General features: G+C 39.7%; 1 pseudogene; it reads right to left on the bottom strand.

Annotated features, from left to right (window-relative positions):
* Positions 1 to 2,784: 2,784 nt before the first annotated feature.
* Positions 2,785 to 18,691, bottom strand: part of LOC131618660 (GRAS family protein RAD1-like) — a 63,442-nt pseudogene continuing 47,535 nt past the window's right edge.

Here is an 18,691-nt window from a genome sequence, read left to right as displayed (position 1 = left end):
GACGTCGCACGTTTTCTGATCAGAACCTCATGTTTTTCCAGCATTGATGAAACTCTTTTGGTCAAGGTTGAAGGGCATGTTCTGAAGGTGAAAGTGTTAGAAGACCCTTAGGGCCCTCTTAGGGTTTGTTCTGTTTTGAAGTCTTAAGAGTCCGATAATTCTTCGGTTTCGTCGGATGGCTCTTTTAAGGAAGTCGACGATGATGGTTCCGAGATGGAGGAGGAGGCACTCCGGGAGGTTCGACAGCGTGAGATGGAGACTGAAGGGGATGGGGTGGATATCGAGGTGGGGGTAGTCAATTCTACTTTTTCTTCCAACATTAATGGAGAGAAGACGGGTTGCATGGTTTTGGGAGGTTCAAAATCTGATTTTTTGAGGAAAAGCACTGTTGACGCCACTTTTGTTCACCAAAAGGTAGCTTTTGTTTTCTCGTCTGCATGCGTGCCAGGTGCTGCTAATGTTGGGGAGGTGGGCCAGGGGGTGACTATTTTGTCCAAAGGTTGTGATATGAAGACTGGGCACGTGGGTGATGGTAACGTGGCAAAATCTTGGAGGAAGGAAATCCGGAAACAGGTGGCTGGATCTTTGGGCCAATTTGATTTGGCAATTAAAAGGTTTGGGCCGGCTAAAGTTAAGGCCCATTCGGTGGGTGATGAGCCTTGGGCTTTAGATGTTGGCAGTTCGGTGGGGAGGGATCCAATTTTCAATCCTCAGAAGAAGTGTGTTAGCGAACGTATGGGGACAATCATTCCCCTATTGACGGCGTGTCTAATTCCGGCGGTTCTCTCAAAATTTCTTCATCTTTCTTTGAACCACTTCGCAGAAAAGATTTGCTTGAGCGGAAACTTCCTCCGCGTCTCAACTCAGAGTCGAATCCCAAGGGCTTGGCTGTGGCATCAATAGCTTCTTCTGAATCCATTTCGGATTCTTGTTTGGTGGAGGAGAACGGCAGGCTGAAGAAGGGTCTCTCTGACCAGGTGGCGGTGAAGTTATGGTCCAAGGCAGCAGCTTATGGGGTGGTGGGGCAGGATCAGGATGGGATCTATGTGAAGGCCATAAAAGAGTTGGAAGCAAGGGATGGCATCTCTTTTTCTCAGCAGGTAGTTCCATCATCTATTTCCTTATGAATGTTCTTTCTTATAATTTGAGGGGGTGTGGTTCTCTGGTTAAGAGGAAGAGGTTCAGTCATCTTATTAAGAAGGAGAAATTTGAGCTGTGTTTTATTCAAGAAACAAAATTACTGGTTGCTACTGAGAAGGTGGTGTTTGAATGCTAGGGTGGGACGGATGTGGAGTGGTGTTCGAAAGCTTTTGAAGGTCGGTCGGGAGGTTTATTAACTCTGTGGCAGAAAGACCTTTTTGAGTTGCGTTTCAGTTTTCTGGGGGAAGGGTTTCTAGGGGTGAATGTTATGTGGCAGGGGGTAAATATATACATTGTAAATGTTTATGCAGCATGCTGTTTGCAAAAGAAGAGGAGGTTTTGGAGTGATCTTTTGCATTTCAAGGAGAGTTTGCCGGTTGGCGAGTGGTGTGTGGGAGGGGATTTCAATGCGGTGAAAGCAGAAGGTGAGAGACGAGGGTGTTCGAGATTTGTAAATTTGAGGGAGATGGAGGAATTTTGCGGTTTCATTAATAATATGGAGCTTGTGGATGTGGGAGCGGTTGGAAGATGTTTTTCTTGGTTTAGTCTTGATGGGAGGGCTAGAAGTCGGATTGATCGGTTCTTAGTTTCGGAAGGGTTGTTGGATGTTTGGAAAATTGAAAATCAAGTTATTGGTAATAGGGATCTTTCTGACCATTGCCCAATTTGGTTTAAGGGGAACTTTCGGAATTGGGGTCCAAAATCTTTTAAATTCTTTAGTTCGTGGCTTAAACATCCTGAATTTTATTCCTTTGTTGAATCGAATTGGTTAGCCGCTCCTAGAGGAAACAAGGCGATTTATACTTTCAAAGAGAAGTTGAAATTCATTCGGGAGAAACTTCGGATTTGGAATGTAGAGGTTTTCGGTTTTTTGAATCTTAATGAAGAGGAGGCTATTAAAGATTTGAATGCATTGGATTTTGTTATGGTAGGTGATGATCCGGTGGATATTGACGACTTGGCTAGGAGGCGTTCAATGGCTTCTAAAAGAGCGTGGGAGACGGTCCATCACAAGGAGAGCTTTCTTCGTCAAAAGGCTAGAGCGCTTTGGTTAAAGGAAGGTGATTCTAATTCTCGATACTTTCATAAGGTGGTGAAGAGTCGCATTAGAAGGAATGCCCTTGTAGGCATTAGAAGGAATGCCCTTGTAGGTTTGTGGGGGGATGATGGTTGGTTGGAGGATGTGGGGGCGGTGAAGGAAGAAGTCCAGAATCATTTTAAGAGACGTTTTTCAGAAACTTCTTCTTCTCGGCCGGTCTTACAAGGAGTGGATTTTCCTTGTTTGTCTTCGGAAGATTCCTTGATTCTTGAGACACCGTTTTCAGAGGAGGAGGTGAGGGAGGTGATTTGGAATGTGGATGGGGATAAGAGTCCGGGTCCGGATGGGTTTAACATGGCTTTTTTCAAAGTGTGTTGGCCGTTCTTGAAAGTTGATATCATGGAGTGTGTTAATGAGTTCTTTGAGTTTGCCACCCTTCCTAAAGCGGTAACGGCATCTTTTCTAGCTTTGATTTCGAAGGTGGATAATCCTAGTTGTTTGGACGATTTTAGACCAATTTGCCTTATTGGTAGTTTGTATCGTATTTTTGCAAAGCTTCTCTCTCACCGTTTGAAGAAAGTTATCGGGAAGTTGGTGTCTAATTGTCAATCGGCGTTTGTTTCGGGTAGGAATATGCTTGATGGAGTCCTAGTTGTTAATGAAATTTTGGATGTGGCTAGGAGGCAAAAGAAGAGTTGTATGATGGTTAAGGTGGACTTTGAGAAGGCGTATGATTGTGTGGCGTGGGATTTCTTGAGAGCGGTGTTGAGAAGAATGGGTTTTGGTGCGAGGTGGATGAGATGGATGGAAGCTCTTGTTTTCAATAGCTCCATGTCGATTCTTGTTAATAGTAGTCTAACCAAAGACTTAATGGCTTCTAGGGGTCTTCGGCAAGGGGATCCGCTCTCTCCTTTTCTCTTTTTGTTGGTGGCGGAAGGGCTAACGGCTTTGATGGCTAAAGCGTCGTCGTTGGGAGATTTTGTTGGTTTCCATGTAGGTGGCAAGACACACTTTGAGATCCTCCAATTTGCGGATGACACGCTTTTAATTGGCGATGGTTCTTTAAACAACTTGTGGAGTATTAAAGCTTTATTGAGGGGTTTCGAGTTGGTTTCCGGCCTTCGTGTGAATTTAACTAAGAGCAAGTTATTGGGAGTTAATTTAGAATCGGTTTTTGTTCAAGCGGCATCGTCTTTTCTTAATTGTTCGGTGGGATCGTCTTCTTTTTCTTTCCTTGGTATTCCGGTTGGTGTTAATCATAGAAGGCGGGATATGTGGAATCCGGTTGTTTCAAAGCTTCGAAGAAGATTGGATTCTTGGAGATTTAGACATTTGTCGATAGGTGGGAGAGTGGTGCTTTTAAACTCGGTTTTATCAAGTTTACCTCTTTACTTATTTTCTTTCTATAAGGCTCCTAAGGTGATCATTAAAGAGATTATTAAAATCCAACGGTGTTTTCTTTGGGGTGGTTCGGAGGTGGATAAGAAGGTGAATTGGATTGGGTGGAACACTATTTGTAGACCGAAGAAGGAGGGAGGTTTAGGGGTGAAGCATTGTGGCTTGTTTAATGTTGCTTTGCTTAGTAAATAGAGGTGGCAGATCTTGAGTGAAAAAAATATTTTTTGGACTAACATTCTTTCTTGTAGGTACGATGATTTAACAAAAGCTATGCTTTCAAATGTGGTGACGCACAAAAGAAATAAAGCTTCTCTTTGGTGGAAGGACATTTGTTCGGTGGGAGCAGGGGGAAATGGGCCCTTGGAGAATTGGTCCCCTTCTTCTATTCTTTGTAAGTTAGGGAATGGTGATCACATTGATTTGTGGCTAGATAGGTGGTTGGTTGGTGCGCCTCTTTCCGTCTGTTTTCCGGCTCTTTACCGGCTTGCGGACCCCTTGTGTTCTAAAGTTAGTGACAATGGATTTTGGATCTCCGGTTCGTGGGTGTGGCGGATCAACTTTACCACCGCTTTCAATGGGGAGGTTGAAGGGGAAACCATAGACAATCTTTTATCGGTTATAGGAGGTTTAACTCCATCTTTTGGCTCGGATGACTTGTTCGTTTGGTGGAAAAATTCTTCCGGGTTCTCGGTTAAAGCCGTGTACGCCATGGTGTTGGAAGGAAGGGGAAGGGGTCCGAATTTGGATGACAACCTTTTGCTTGCTTTGAAGGGGTTATGGAAGTCCAAAACTCCTAGTAAGGTTCTTATTTTTGGATGGAGATTACTCTTAAATAGAATTCCAACTAAGGTAAATTTGGCTCTTAGGAGGATTTTGGAGGATCCGCTTCTTGCTTGTTGTCCTCTTTGTGGCTTGGAGGAGGAGGATGTGGAACATCTCTTTGTCCGTTGTTCGGTTACTTCTTTTTGGTGGACGAAATTTTGTGAGTGGCTTGACATTGTTGGAGTGCTTTTTCTGGGTACTATTCTTACTCGTTTTTGTCTTTTGGAATCTATTTGTAAATTCAAGTTTAAGTTGAACTCTAGGTGGCTTTTTGGGTTGACTTTTTGTTGGGGTGTGTGGTTGTGTAGGAATGAGATTGTTTTTAGAGGAGTTGTGTTAGATAGTTTTGACACCGTGGGATTGATTAAATTCTTGACTTGGGAATGGTTTCTCTCTTCATCTCAAGTTAAAGACTCGGCTCTTTGGGTGAATTGGTGTGTGCATCCGGTGTTGTGTTTTTGATTGATGGTGTCAGTGTTGTGTGGGCGGTCAGTTGGTTTTGTTTTGGGTGGGTTTGGGAATCGTCGAGGCTTTTCTCTTTTGTAGTTGTGGGTTAGCACCCCTTGTGCTTTTTAATATACCTTCTTTGTTTATCAAAAAAAAAGAAAAGTAAAGGCAACCCTTTTCACATGACAATTTATATCCTTCACAATCATAAACAGAAAGTATCATTCTAGCTTGACTTGTACACTTGAGTGGCATAACATGAAATCCTGCTCTTCCTAATTGTCTTCTCCATTGATCTACTCTTTCACTTCTCTCCATTCTATCAGGATCCTCGTGTCATACCCCAAAATTTGCCCATACTATTTCTCTTATTCAAGTTCAAATCAATACACAAAGTTCCAGAACACACTCTCCTAAGCAAGGATCAAAAATTAGGGTTTTGTTATTCCAAAGGAAAATCAGTGAATCAATGGCTCAAAGCATCCCACATGGCTTATGACTTCTCACATTACCCCTATGACAAGTTTCAAGTCTCAGCTTAAAGGATTGGTCCCTCAATTGCTCAGAAAGTCAATAGCTGACTGGTTGACCTAAAAAGTCAACTGTGGTCAAAGTACAGTCAAAACTCCTGATTTTTTGTCAACATCCTCACATTGAAGTATCATTCACCATTTGATCAATAATTGATCATGGTTCATCAAGGAAAGATAAAAAAATCAACAAATCAAAAAATTTCTAAATTAGGGTTTGTATAGGAGAAAGTCAACTGAACTTTGACCAGTCATAACTCTCACATGGAACATCATAAATTTTCCATACCAAGCTCATTTTGAAGGAAATTTGATTCTCTACAAAATTGTCTCTCACATGCCAAGTCCAAAAATGCTTCATTTGAGAGATATGGACCAAAACATTATAGGTCCTTTTCAAAAGTCAACAAAAAGTCACTTTTTTCAAAAGGATACACAAGGAGCATGGAAAACAATTTTGATATGATACCAAAGACACTGGTTAGAGGACTCTCTAAGGTTTCTAAAAAGTCTTAGAACACTTCCATACCTAAAAACTTGAGAGAAATAGGCCTTGTCAAAGTTGGGCTATTTTGGAGGAAAAAATGTGAAAGAATTGAAATATTTTTGCAAATGGGCCCAAGCTCTTTTGATCCAATCTTGTTATACAAGTCATCTAGAAGCTCTAATCAAAAGGCCACGAAATTTTTTATTAAAATTTGATTTTATTTGAATTTTATTCATTAAAATCATGGATTAAATCAATATTTGGAAGGAAAATTGAAAAGATTTGGTTTTCCCTTAACTTCAATCATAATCAATCAACATTTAAGGCAAATTACCAATCTAATTTCGTGCTCTACAAGATTGGTTGAAAAATATTGGATCTAGCTCAAATTTGGAAACTTTAAAAATCAATTTTCAAACAAATTTCCTATCAATTTTCTCATGGCAAATCAGAGATTCACTCAAGATTTTCTCTAGTTCTATTACTCTAATTAATTCTCCTATAAGTACAGAACAGAAACAAACCCTTGGGGTGGAATTTTTTGCAGTCAAGACCTCACCTTCAAGCTCCAAAAATTCAAGAATAAGTGAAGATCGAAATTGGAATTTGAGGGAGAGTCAAGGTGTTTTGAAGATTCCAATACACTCCTTGGATAATTTAGAAGCTAACCAGACCACTTTCCTCAAGCAACACGTCCAGAATCGCACGCAATACCTCACGGTTTGAGCACTTCTTTTTAATCTCGACCTCACAATTTCATGCACCATAAACGAATTTTGATTACGTATTTGTTTTCATGTTGATGTTTAGATTGTTTCTTTGTGTTTATTGGAATTTTCGTTGCGATTTGAGTGATTTACCATGTTTAGGGTTCTTGGATTGAGAATTGGGAATTCTGATTATAGGTAGAATTAACCCAAATTAGGGGCTCCATTGAACTTAGGAAACAATTTCCAATCGATCCATGGTCGTATTTGGCATTTATGTGTGGTGTTCTATGAGTTTGTTATATGCAGAGCTAAGGCTACTCATAAAAACCGTGGCCAAAGCTGAATGGTTTTTCAGGTTTGAAACGAAGAAGAAGAACAAAGCGCGCATTCTTTTTTTTAATTATTTTCTGGGTAATTGATTTTATATATTATGCTCCTTGTCCATTTTGTTTTCAACATAACCACGCAGCGCGTTTGGTAAAGGAGGTGAGCGTGTGAAGGTAAGGTTGGGGGTTCGAACCCTCACGCCAACCATGTTTTTTTTGACAAAACACAAAAACTGGGATTCATGCGCAACTCTCGTCTAAGGGATACCATGCGCCATCATCACAAAGCCGTCAGATCCCTCTCCCAGCAGATCCAACGCATCTGGAAATGAGGGTGCACCAAGCTCCACACGCGCGTGACACATGGAACCAAAAGCTAAGATTTTTGTAATTTTTTTTTTATTTTTAATTACACAAACTTCTTTTTAGTTTACAAACTTCTTTTTATTTTTATATATATTTGTTTGTTTTTCTTTTATTAATATAAATTAGTTTTTTCTAACTTATTTTAGTTTACATATAATAATAATAATATTTGTATTTTATTTATATTAATAATATATGTATCTTTTTTCTTTTATTTATTTATTTATTTATTTATTTATTTTACTTATTCATTTTAATATCTGTAATAATTCATATGTTTTTATTTTAATTCTTAGAAATTCATAAAAAATTGTTTTTGCGTAATTAAATTATTTTCTTGTCCCCGATTTAATTAATTAGGTTGCGAAACCAATAATTAATTAAATCGAGCATTTATCTTATTTAAACGCCCGAATCAGGGTTTATGAGAATCTGTCCTACACTGAAAATATTTCTTTTTCTGTGCCTTTTCAGGGTTACTCTTCAAATACACTCCGATTGCGCGCCTGGCCAAGATCCGAAGCTAAGTATTCAATTTAATTTTTAAGTCTATTTTGTTTCATTTTATTTTAAGGTTTACCTTTCGAACTCCGCATACGCTCACATCTATTTTTTTTGCCTTTGCCTTTGCCATTTTTCAGGGTTAACCCCGAGGTTTCCTCCGACCGCCAACCATATCAGATCAAATTCAAAGCTAAGTGCCTATTTGTTTATTTATTTTAAATTTCTTTATCTTTTTATTTTTAGGGTTAGTAACGTTTGCCTCCGAACTGATAAAGCACTCACCCTATTTTTGTTTGCCATTTTTCCCCCTTTTCAGGGTTTGCCAAATGCCAAAGCTTCGAATAGTCGGTAACCCTTGTCGCACGCTCGCGAAAAAATGAACAGAGTCGCCACCAATATATTTATCCCATAAGGGAAAGGAATATCAGGAAACCTAGCAAAGGAAGGAACAGGGTCTTGCGACCAGAGAATCTAGGTACGGGAGTCGGTTACGCAAGGGGAAGGTATTAGCACCCCTCGCGCCCATCGTACTCGATGGTATCCACCTATGTTTGTTTCTATCTAAAGGGTGTGTACTATGTCTATGTCTACATGCGAATGAATGCAAAAGAAATACGGGGAAAAGAAAGGTTATTTACAAGTGTGCTCGTTCAAGCCCCGCGACTTGATTCCTACGTATCCTTTTCAGGAATCAGAGCGCCGTAGTTCGGCTCAAGATTTTCTGTTTGTTTTTGTGTTTTTTAGTTGGGCGGAGTTAACGCTCGCGCTCTTGCATAAGGGATCGACCTAGGATGCAATAGAGCGGAGATAACAATGCCCTTAAGAAAGGAGAGAGGAGAGAGAGTTTGAGTGTTTCGAGGAAATCCGTAAGGCAAGGGAAACTCGAGTTACTCTTTGGTTTGTGTCTTTTAGAATTTGGGAACTTACGCCCGAATGGTTCCCTAACGCAAGGGAGATCCAAGCACTCGAATGATCCCCTAAAGCAAGGGAGATTCAAGCTTCCATTCCCTTTTTAATGATTTTCACTTTTTTATTAATGTTTTTTAGTATTTTCTTTGTATTTTTTATAGGGATTTTATTTTGATAGTTATTAGATATTTTAATGTTGTAAAGGAAAAAGAATGAAAAAGGGGGAGACTAGCCTAATTTCTAACCTAATGATTGTTATTCTAAATCCTATTTAAGATCTAAAGTTATGGTAACAAATCTAAAAAGAGCATTAAAATGGTATTAACCAAATAGGCCAAAAATATGACCAAAAACAAGTCACAAAAATCATACAAGAATCATACAAAAATAGCATGGAAATAGTACAAAAGTAATTCAAGCATTAGTGCGAAATTAAACTAAAAAAAAATACTACTATTTTTATGGGTTTTCTAATGTCAACAATCACCTAAAAATCTAACAAAATTTATTATTGATTTTTATGAAGGAATTTCTAAAAAAAACTAAAAATTAAACTCTTGTAAAAAACTACAAAATCTATCAAGTTTTGATTGATTTTATCACCTAAAAAATAGCATACAAACTATATGAAAAAGAACCTAAATCTAAGAAGGAGATATGTACACATGGGGGTTAAGGTTGAATATAAGGGTGCTGTCTAGTGATCCATGCGCAGGCCTAATGAATAGGCCCAGGAAGTATTTTTGTATGAAAAAATGGTGTTATGGTGCGCCTGGGCCTTAGGGGTGTGCACAACAATACTGGTGCGGGCCCAACGGAACGTTTTTGTTTCAAATTTTAATTCAGCACACAAAAAATGGTAATTGGGCCACGGGGGTGCGCTACAGAATTCGTTGGCCCAAGGATTCATTACATTTTTCTTTATTTCATTTCAGATTTATCTTACCAAACTTTCAAATAAAAAAAGAAAATTAAAAAAAACATAAAATAATAAAGAGAAAAGGAAATTAGGGTTCGTGTGTGACCCTTGAAGTCCCTCACTCAGACTCGTCTCCTCTCTCGCGTCTAATAACTCTGTCGCACCGCAAATGCTTCCAGTGGCGGGGCGAGCCACAAACAACGATTGCCACCACCCTCTAATGGGATTTCTACTACTGATCCTAAATCCGAACCCCGTTTTTTCTCAATTCTTGCTCTAAACCTTTAAATCTAACCTTCATTCAAACCCTACAACTCAAGAAAATCGGGAATAGATGCATCGGATAGAAGCTACGGTGTCGTACGCACGAGGAAAGAGTCTAAGGGATTCAGAACTACACAGGAACATCGAAAAATGGCAGAAGATTACGACGAAACCAACCTACGAAGCGGAGAATAGCTTCGGTGCTTGTTGTAGTGCTCGAAGATGAAGGTGAAGCTTCTAGGAACCCGGAGATGAGGTAATAACGTGCTTCTGATTGTCTTCTTTTCTTGCTTCGTTTTTTTGTTCGAGTGATTCTCTTCTTCTCCCTTCTTCTTTCGTTTGCGTCTGGTTCTCTGTGATGCTTTTTTAAGTTGTGTTGTTGTGCGTGATTGTTGTTGAGAGAGTCGTAGCCTGTGTGCACTGAGAGTTTGCGAGGTGGTAGTGGCGGAGAATGAAGAAGAAGATGAATGGAGTTAGAGAGGATTGGTGATTGGTGAAGGATAAGGCGTGTGTAATGGTTATGAATTCTGAGCTTAATGAATGGTGAGGTTGAACGTGAGAGTGAAGATGGAAGAAAGTGAATTGATGGTGAAAATGGCGTGTAGTTTAGAGAGAATGTGGATTGAGAGTGGAAGAGGATTGTTACTGAATGAATTGGGGAGAGAGAGTGAAGATGAATGGTGCGGAGATGGTGATGAGAGTGAAGGTGGTAGAAATGGCCGAGACTTGAATTGCGGAGGGGGGGGGGGAGCTTTTATAGGTTGAGGTGATCGAATCTGATATGTAGGATTAGTAGTGGCAGTTGGAGATCGAATGGTGAGGATTTACTTGACTCAGTCTGTTAGAGTCAGTTAACTCGGTCGGTTATACTGAGTTGATATAGGACTCAGTTAGTTGGTGTGAGCTGGCAGTTAGTTACATTGGTTAAAAAACAGTTAGATGGAGTTTGTTAGTTAGGTTAGTTGATTGTTGGTAAATGTTAGTGGAAAAGTTAGTTATGAGATAGTTTTTCTGTTATAAAGGTTAGATGGAGGCTAGTTGGTATGCAGTTAGGGTAGTTATGAAAATCTGTTATGGGTTCTGTTAGGTTAGAAACAGTTAGGAAAAATGTTGGAGTTAGTTACAGTTGGGGATTCTGTTATGGTTATTTGGATGAGAGTTTGAACTTGGTTGCAAGCTAGTTAGGAAAAGGGCTGTTAGGCTAGTTAAGGAGTTATGTTAGTGCAGTAGGATACTTGTAACTGTTAGAACTGAAATTGGAAGTTAGTTGCAATTTATGACTTGGCATGATGAATCTGTTCTATATGTATGTATTGCTGGATTTTGGAATGTATGGTGAGCACTGTTTTCATGTTGCATAATTTCTGATATGGTTTATTTGTTCTGCAGGGATGATTTGTGAGCTTGAATGATTAGAAATGTGTAGGTTGCTGTCATAATTGTTAACTGCCAAATGAACCGAACTGCCTAGCATAGCAGGTTTAATTTTGTGGGTCGACAATGTGGTGATGAATTTGGCAAGCTTGAAGATGAGACAAGAATGGAAACAATGCTCGGCTACAATAATAAGTTTAGGATAGCCTTTTGTGTTTACATGGTGAAATGGTTCGATCATTTTGTGTAAAGAATGCCACTGACTCATGGCTTCCTTTAAAGATGTAATGACTTAGTATTGCAACGGATCCTGTATTGACTTTTGAAACAATCATATGACATGCCTTGACTTGACTTCAAAAATGTGTTTTCCCCTTTTTTTATTTCAGTCTTCTTTTCTTTTTCTTTTGAATTTGAATATTGAATCTCATAACATCAATGAGATGACAACTCAAGGTAGTTTACTATGTTCTTTGTCCAAAAGGTCGACCACCCATGACCGACTTTGACTAAGAATCGGCAATTTCGCATATAATCTCCACATGTCTCTTTTCATTAATGTATCAGTGACAACACTTGTGCTTGAGATAGAAATCTTTAAGGCTTAAGTCAAGGGACTCAATTGTATGACTATATTTCCTTTCCAAACAAGCACATTAAGAAACTCAATCCATTTATTCTTCGACCCTTTAAAATCAAACCAAACACTTGTAATAGAAGCAATCTCCCCGAGAGAGTCAAAGTCTTGAAATATTGTATGACCATTGTAACAAAAGACTTGATGAAGTGTGCACGAGCCCGAAGTCCTAATTAAAGAGTCTCGATTCAAATAACTAGTGAAATAAACCCTAGTCCATGACAAATGATCCCATGCTTTGTGTATGCTTATTTAATGCATGAATGCGAGGTCTTGTTAATGCCCTAATGGAGGTATGCAGATGAAATGGGAAGTATAAACCAGATAAAAATTAAGGGGTAGGACAAATTTGGGGTATGACAGCTGCCCCTATTTAATCGTCTTAAACCTGAAGGTAAGATTGGCGTTAGCCTTTCGAACATTCGAGATAGAAGAAGATTAAATATCAAAGTATCAGAAATTTGTCCTAAAGAGAAGATGGTGTAAGTATTATCCTTATTTTTTGTTTTTGTTTTGATATCTGCTGGGGAAAGATATTTCTTTGGTTTTTCTGGTGGAGAAATTATGGATGAATGGTGGTTGTCAGGCGGGAACTGACTTCACCGTAGGATATTAGACGAAGACTGAAAATGATGGAAATGATTTGCCAGGGCGAGAACTGGACTTTGAAAAAGTTTACCAGGGCGAGAACTGGACTTTGAAAAAGTTTGCCAGGGCGAGAACTGGACTTTGAAAAAGTTTGCCAGGGCGAGAACTGGACTTTGAAAAAGTTTGCCAAGGCGGGAAATGGGCTTTGAAAAAAGGTTTGCCAAGGCGGGAACTGGACTTTGAAAAGGTTTGCCAGGGCGAGAACTGGACTTTGAAAAATTTTGCCAGGGCGAGAACTGGACTTTGAAAAAGTTTGCCACGGCGGGAACTGGACTTTGAAAAAGTTTGCCAAGGCGGGAATTGGGCTTTGAAAAAAGGTTTGCCAAGGCGGGAATTGGGCTTTGAAAAAAGGTTTGCCAAGGCAGGAATTGGGCTTTGAAAAAAGGTTACCAGGACGGGAACCGGGTTTTGGAAAGATGGTTACCAGGACGAGAACTGGGTTTTGAAATGATTTGAAGGTCGGAAGGCAAAGGATTCACAACACGGGGGTTGGAACCGAAAAGGTCGTCCACGTGAGGGGAAACAACCACAGAGACTAGTGACGACTAGACTCGATCAAAAGACATCAGTACACACTGAAGAATCACGAAGATATTGATGCTTGTGAAGCATAAGAATTACATTAATCCCTCAGGCCAAAAGGCGGGGTGTAACTCTTCAGAGCGACAATCGTTCGAATTGCCACACACCAAGTATGGTTACTCAAACAATTGAAAAATGAGATGGGTTGAATGCCCACCCTCATTCACGCTCTAATCTGCACGCAACACATGGGAAATAACCTCGGAGATAACGATTCTGACGAAGAAAGACATTGTGTCCGATCCATACTGGAGAGAAAAAACGAGACTTATTCCGGGGATCGAGGACACCAAGTATCGGCACCGCGGCTGGAGGAGATTTGTAATGTAGTAGCAGATATCAATCGGAGTTTGTAAGGACAATATATGGGGAAGTATCGTCGTCTTGATTGAGTGCTGATTTGTATTATCTGGCTTATGCTTTGTATGCATGTTTGAATTTTTCTATGGCGTAATGCTCCATTTTGATGGATATGCTACGCTTTTGAGGATGCAATGTTATATGCAGTGAATACTATATGCATAGTGCCAAATAAAGGCATTAGTGAGATAGTGGAGCAGAGTCATTGGGGTAAACACCAGGGAGAATCCCCTTAGTGTTAAGGATTCTGTACAGATGCCAATAGATATTGGACTTTGACTTGCAAGATGCCCCTTCTGGTTGTTGGCTTGTAGAGTGTAGAATAACTTCTGACCTCTCACCATGTGCCACTGCTTGGAAGATTTTCAACTTGAGGAGATTCCCTGGATTCACCATGTTGGGGATGAGAAATCCAGATAAGGAACCTTGATTAGGGAAGTAGAACCTCTCCTGGGAGAAATAAACTCCAGTGCTTGGGGAGATAATAAGTTTCCAAGAGAAATCTGACGCTCAAAGATAGGCAAGATAACTCAAAAGATTGTGCCCCAAGCTTCATGACCCATGAAGGAATTTTCCCTAAAGGATTCTTGGAGAGATTTGTCGAATCTCGACGTAACTGCCCCAGATTGGTTGAATTTGAGAGAGATTCCTCGACTTGATTGCCCTAGATTGATCAAAGCTTGAAGAGATTTATCGACATAATTGCCCCAAATTGATCAAAGCTTGAAGAGATTTATGGACATAATTGCCCCAGACATGCCGAATTTGAGAGGTCAAACCTCGATTCAATTTCCCCTGATTAGGTACATCTTACTAGAATCCTCAAGCTTTCTTTGTTTCAAAGTCAAACAAACATGGAAACAACTTTACCACGCTCAACGAAGTCTTCAAACTCTTCCCCTCAAGGTAATCAAGGAAAGCATTAACTGTTCATGCCCAACGAAGTTTTTAGAGAATCTGCCCCTTGATGGTCAACATTTGAAATGATTAGATTTTACTCCTCGGAGTTCTCAAGTCTCTTGTACTTTGACATGATCAAGCTCTTCACCGATTCTCATCCTTGAAAATTTCCTTGATGTTAAGCACATATTTTGTATGCAAAAGAATGTTAATTCTAAGAATGATATTTCTAATGCAAAGCCTATGTTAGTCTTGAAGTTTAAAGAAACTTTTTATTGGAATGAGATTGCGACCTCTTGTGAATGGATCACTAGTCGATACAACCTCAATTTTGCATATGGAAGATAAAGCAAACGTACGATACCAACATGGATATGAGTCTCGCTTCATTGGGAGTCAGTTAAATGCTATCTCATCGAAGCGCGCTTTCAAAATAAACCATACTTCAATTAGGACTTTTAAGGGTTGTAATTTGGCCGGGTCCACGGTTTTTAGAAAACAAAAGATTTTTAGGCTCAAAATTATTTGTACCCACCCCCTTCGTGATGTTCTCCATTCCTAGGTTCAATTAACTCAGCATGAGCGTTCATCCCTCACAAGGAATTTTGAAATGGTTGAAGAATCAATGAGGTTCTTTGGACATGGCGGTCGCTCACTTTTTATTCTTCTGATTCATTATCACACGACTTTGTTCTTGCTTGGCAATTTCATCATCATTTTTTTCGTGCTTTTTTGTCATTTTTCTTTTCATCATTTTCTTATTTTTTTGCCATTTCTTTTTTTGCTATACTTTTTTAACAAGTCGTGTGACCTCGCATTATCTTTGATTCGTTGGCGGTGATTGCGACTGCCTCGCTCCTTTGATTTGATGAAGGATTACCATTGTGGTATCGTCATCTCTTGATCTCTTGATGGAATAAGGATCATCATTGCGGTTTTGACATTCCTCAACCTTTTGGAGGATAACCATTGTTGTATCCTTAGATGCATACCCTTTTGGTGAGTTTTGAACACTCGATCAAGTTAAATGAACGCTACCCTGCCCCAAGGTTAAAATAAGGGTTTTTATGATTAGAAAAGAAACTCCTACTTCAAGGCTCAAAGGGGTTATCGAGGGTCTATCTCCCTTATATCTCCGGTGTTTGGGGATTTGAAATAATGCCTGTACATCATCAGTAGAGTTTTATTCCAAAACACATGATTAGAGATTCTGCATTTTTATTTTTCATCATTCTCCCTCGGCTCTTTGCCTAAGCAAGAGATTAGTAAAGTTGGTATCGTAACGCCAAAAACATTTTATGAGTGATAACGAATGGGTTTCTTCAAGACAAACATAAACAATGCATTATGATTTTTATTCAGAAATTAACAAGTTTTTACATGCTAGCAATGCTTAAACAAACAATGAAATGTTACGAATGAGAATGCAATGAAGAACTGAATGGCTGCCATTGTTGAGGAGACTTCACTCCGTCTGGACTTGTTGCTTTTGAATACTTTCTGCAATTTTGATACCCTTTCGAGACATGAACCTCTTGGAGTGAACGAAACACAATCCTCAATTGAATGGCTTTGTGCTCCAGCAAGGTAGTCACTTAGCATTGTCATGTGTTTCTTCCAAACACTTCAGATTACTTCAAAAGAGAACTCCAACGTAGATACCCAAGAGTAGTAAATTTTTGCCTCACTTTAGGGATTCGAGCAATGCGAGTGATGCAATGCTCAAGATAAGAGTGCGTTTTGCTTATCCCTCAATCGGGAGCCCCAAGCATAGTTGCTAGAGTAGTAATCGTCATCCTAAATGGAAAGAATCTTGTATGATCATCAACTCAAGAGAGCTACTTGTGGTGAAGAAGACCCAATATTAGAATCTTAACCAATTGTGATTCCGACAAACAAGGAAACGAATGAGCACAAGGCAATAGAATCACATCAATTTGTTTCTCATATTCTTCTTGTCTCTGTTAACTAGCAAGGCCACTGAGAAGGAGATCTTGAGAAAAGGAAACTGATATATGAAGTAGAACCTTGAGAATGAGAAGCGTTGTGAAGAACACTCTTGATTACCACATGGAAGAAGATTTTGACAAAGTCATCCGGGAATTTGTAACGCTTTTAAGGGATTCGAACAAAGCAAATGGCGCAATGCTCAAGATAGACCAGGTCTTACTTATCCCTCGATCGGGAGCCCCAAGCAACTTCCACACATGTACAGGAGATGATTACCAATTTAGCTTCAATATCATCATTAGGAGTGAGAGTGGATGATCCTTGCATTTCTTGATTTCAGGCATTAGGCACAAACAAACAACATCTGAATCAGTGGAGTCATGACTTTTATGAATTTCAATCTTTTCTCCAATAGGTGGAACCTTTTGTTAATTTCAATAATTGGAAACTTGCAGACTTCAATGATGTGAATTCTCTTTACCAAGAATAGGAATCTCAACATTATTTAAAGCATTCTGATACATAAGACCTTCTCATGGGTGAGATCTACATTTGCATTTGGCCTTGGAGGAACTCATCTCAATTCTTCTTGTCAAAGAGAAAACGCTTGAATAACCTCCATGCACTGATTCATGTCAGTCTCCATTTCTGTTCTCATCTCATTTAAAACCCACAGAGTTGTTCCAATATCAACATTTGAGCACGTAGCGGTGAGAAGTCAATTTTATTGTTGATGTCAAAGTCTGAATAGAAAGGCCCCTACAAGCTTCTGATAGAACCATGAAATGCATGATAATGTGAATGCAATGTGTTCGTTTATGGAGAATCCTAAAGTCTTTTCACACTTTTTCTTTTTCTTTTATTTTCTCTTTTTTTTTTTGAATCAAGGTTTGTTTTGTATATAGTATCTTTTCTATTTCCTTTTTCTATTTCTCTTTTTTTTTTTTTTAGAAATAAAATTTAGGATCCCCCACAAATGAAGTGGATAAAGCAATGATGTTATGCAATGCAAAAGCATGAGATCGAGGTCCATATAATCTTAGTAACCACTGTACAATCCTCTGAATAACTGATGTAAAACCTCTATATAAGTCAAATGTCCCAAGATCAAAGGTTCGACGCCTTTTTGGAATACCAGAATATCAAGCACCATGAGAACAGACCAAATAAAGGTTCGACCTCAAATATGAAGAGCCAAAGGTATGTAGGAGTCAAGGTTTCCTGTCCCACCCCAATCTCATGGGTATGTAGTCTAGACACGGACAAGTGGTCCCTAATGGTCACTAGGGTCTACAGTTCCCATGGGGTACAAAGTGTTTGAGGCAACAAGCGTGCCAGACACAATGTTCCATGAAAGAGCCTCGCCCAGTTGTGGCACCCCATTTTAAACTCGATCATAGCAAGCGCTACAGGAGTCAACATGAGCGTCCACGCTAATCCTATGTGTCACTGGCCTGGGTAGTGGGCCTTTTACCTCACACAAACCCTCCACCTGCAAAACAAAGCAGAAAAATATGTGGCCCCCACGGGGACCCATAATATAGGCCAGATGCATGCGGAAAGTAAACATGATATGCAAACAGGAAATAGACATGATATGCAAACATATACACAAAATGTATAAACAGAACAAAGAAACACCCAATAAACAAACAACAAACAAAGGCTAGGATCGACTTGCTTAGGTAATCCCCGGCAGAGTCGCTAGCTGTCGCGCGCTCGCGAAAAAATGAACAGAGTCGCCACCAATATATTTATCCCATAAGGGAAAGGAATATCAGGAAACCTGGCAAAGGAAGGAACAGGGTCTTGCGACCAGAGAATCTAGGTACGGGAGTCGGTTACGCAAGGGGAAGGTATTAGCACCCCTCGCGCCCATCGTACTCGATGGTATCCACCTATGTTTGTTTCTATCTAAAGGGTGTGTACTATGTCTATGTCTACATGCGAATGAATGCAAAAGAAATACGGGGAAAAGAAAGGTTATTTACAAGTGTGCTCGTTCAAGCCCCGCGACTTGATTCCTACGTATCCTTTTCAGGAATCAGAGCGCCGTAGTTCGGCTCAAGATTTTCTGTTTGTTTTTGTGTTTTTTAGTTGGGCGGAGTTAACGCTCGCGCTCTTGCATAAGGGATCGACCTAGGATGCAATAGAGCGGAGATAACAATGCCCTTAAGAAAGGAGAGAGGAGAGAGAGTTTGAGTGTTTCGAGGAAATCCGTAAGGCAAGGGAAACTCGAGTTACTCTTTGGTTTGTGTCTTTTAGAATTTGGGAACTTACGCCCGAATGGTTCCCTAACGCAAGGGAGATCCAAGCACTCGAATGATCCCCTAAAGCAAGGGAGATTCAAGCTTCCATTCCCTTTTTAATGATTTTCAC

Source organism: Vicia villosa, linkage group LG7 (assembly GCF_029867415.1).
Source record: "Vicia villosa cultivar HV-30 ecotype Madison, WI linkage group LG7, Vvil1.0, whole genome shotgun sequence".
Classification (NCBI taxonomy): Eukaryota; Viridiplantae; Streptophyta; class Magnoliopsida; order Fabales; family Fabaceae; genus Vicia; species Vicia villosa.
The sequence above is the reverse complement of the archived record's forward strand: the minus strand, read 5'-3'. Positions and strand labels throughout refer to the sequence as shown.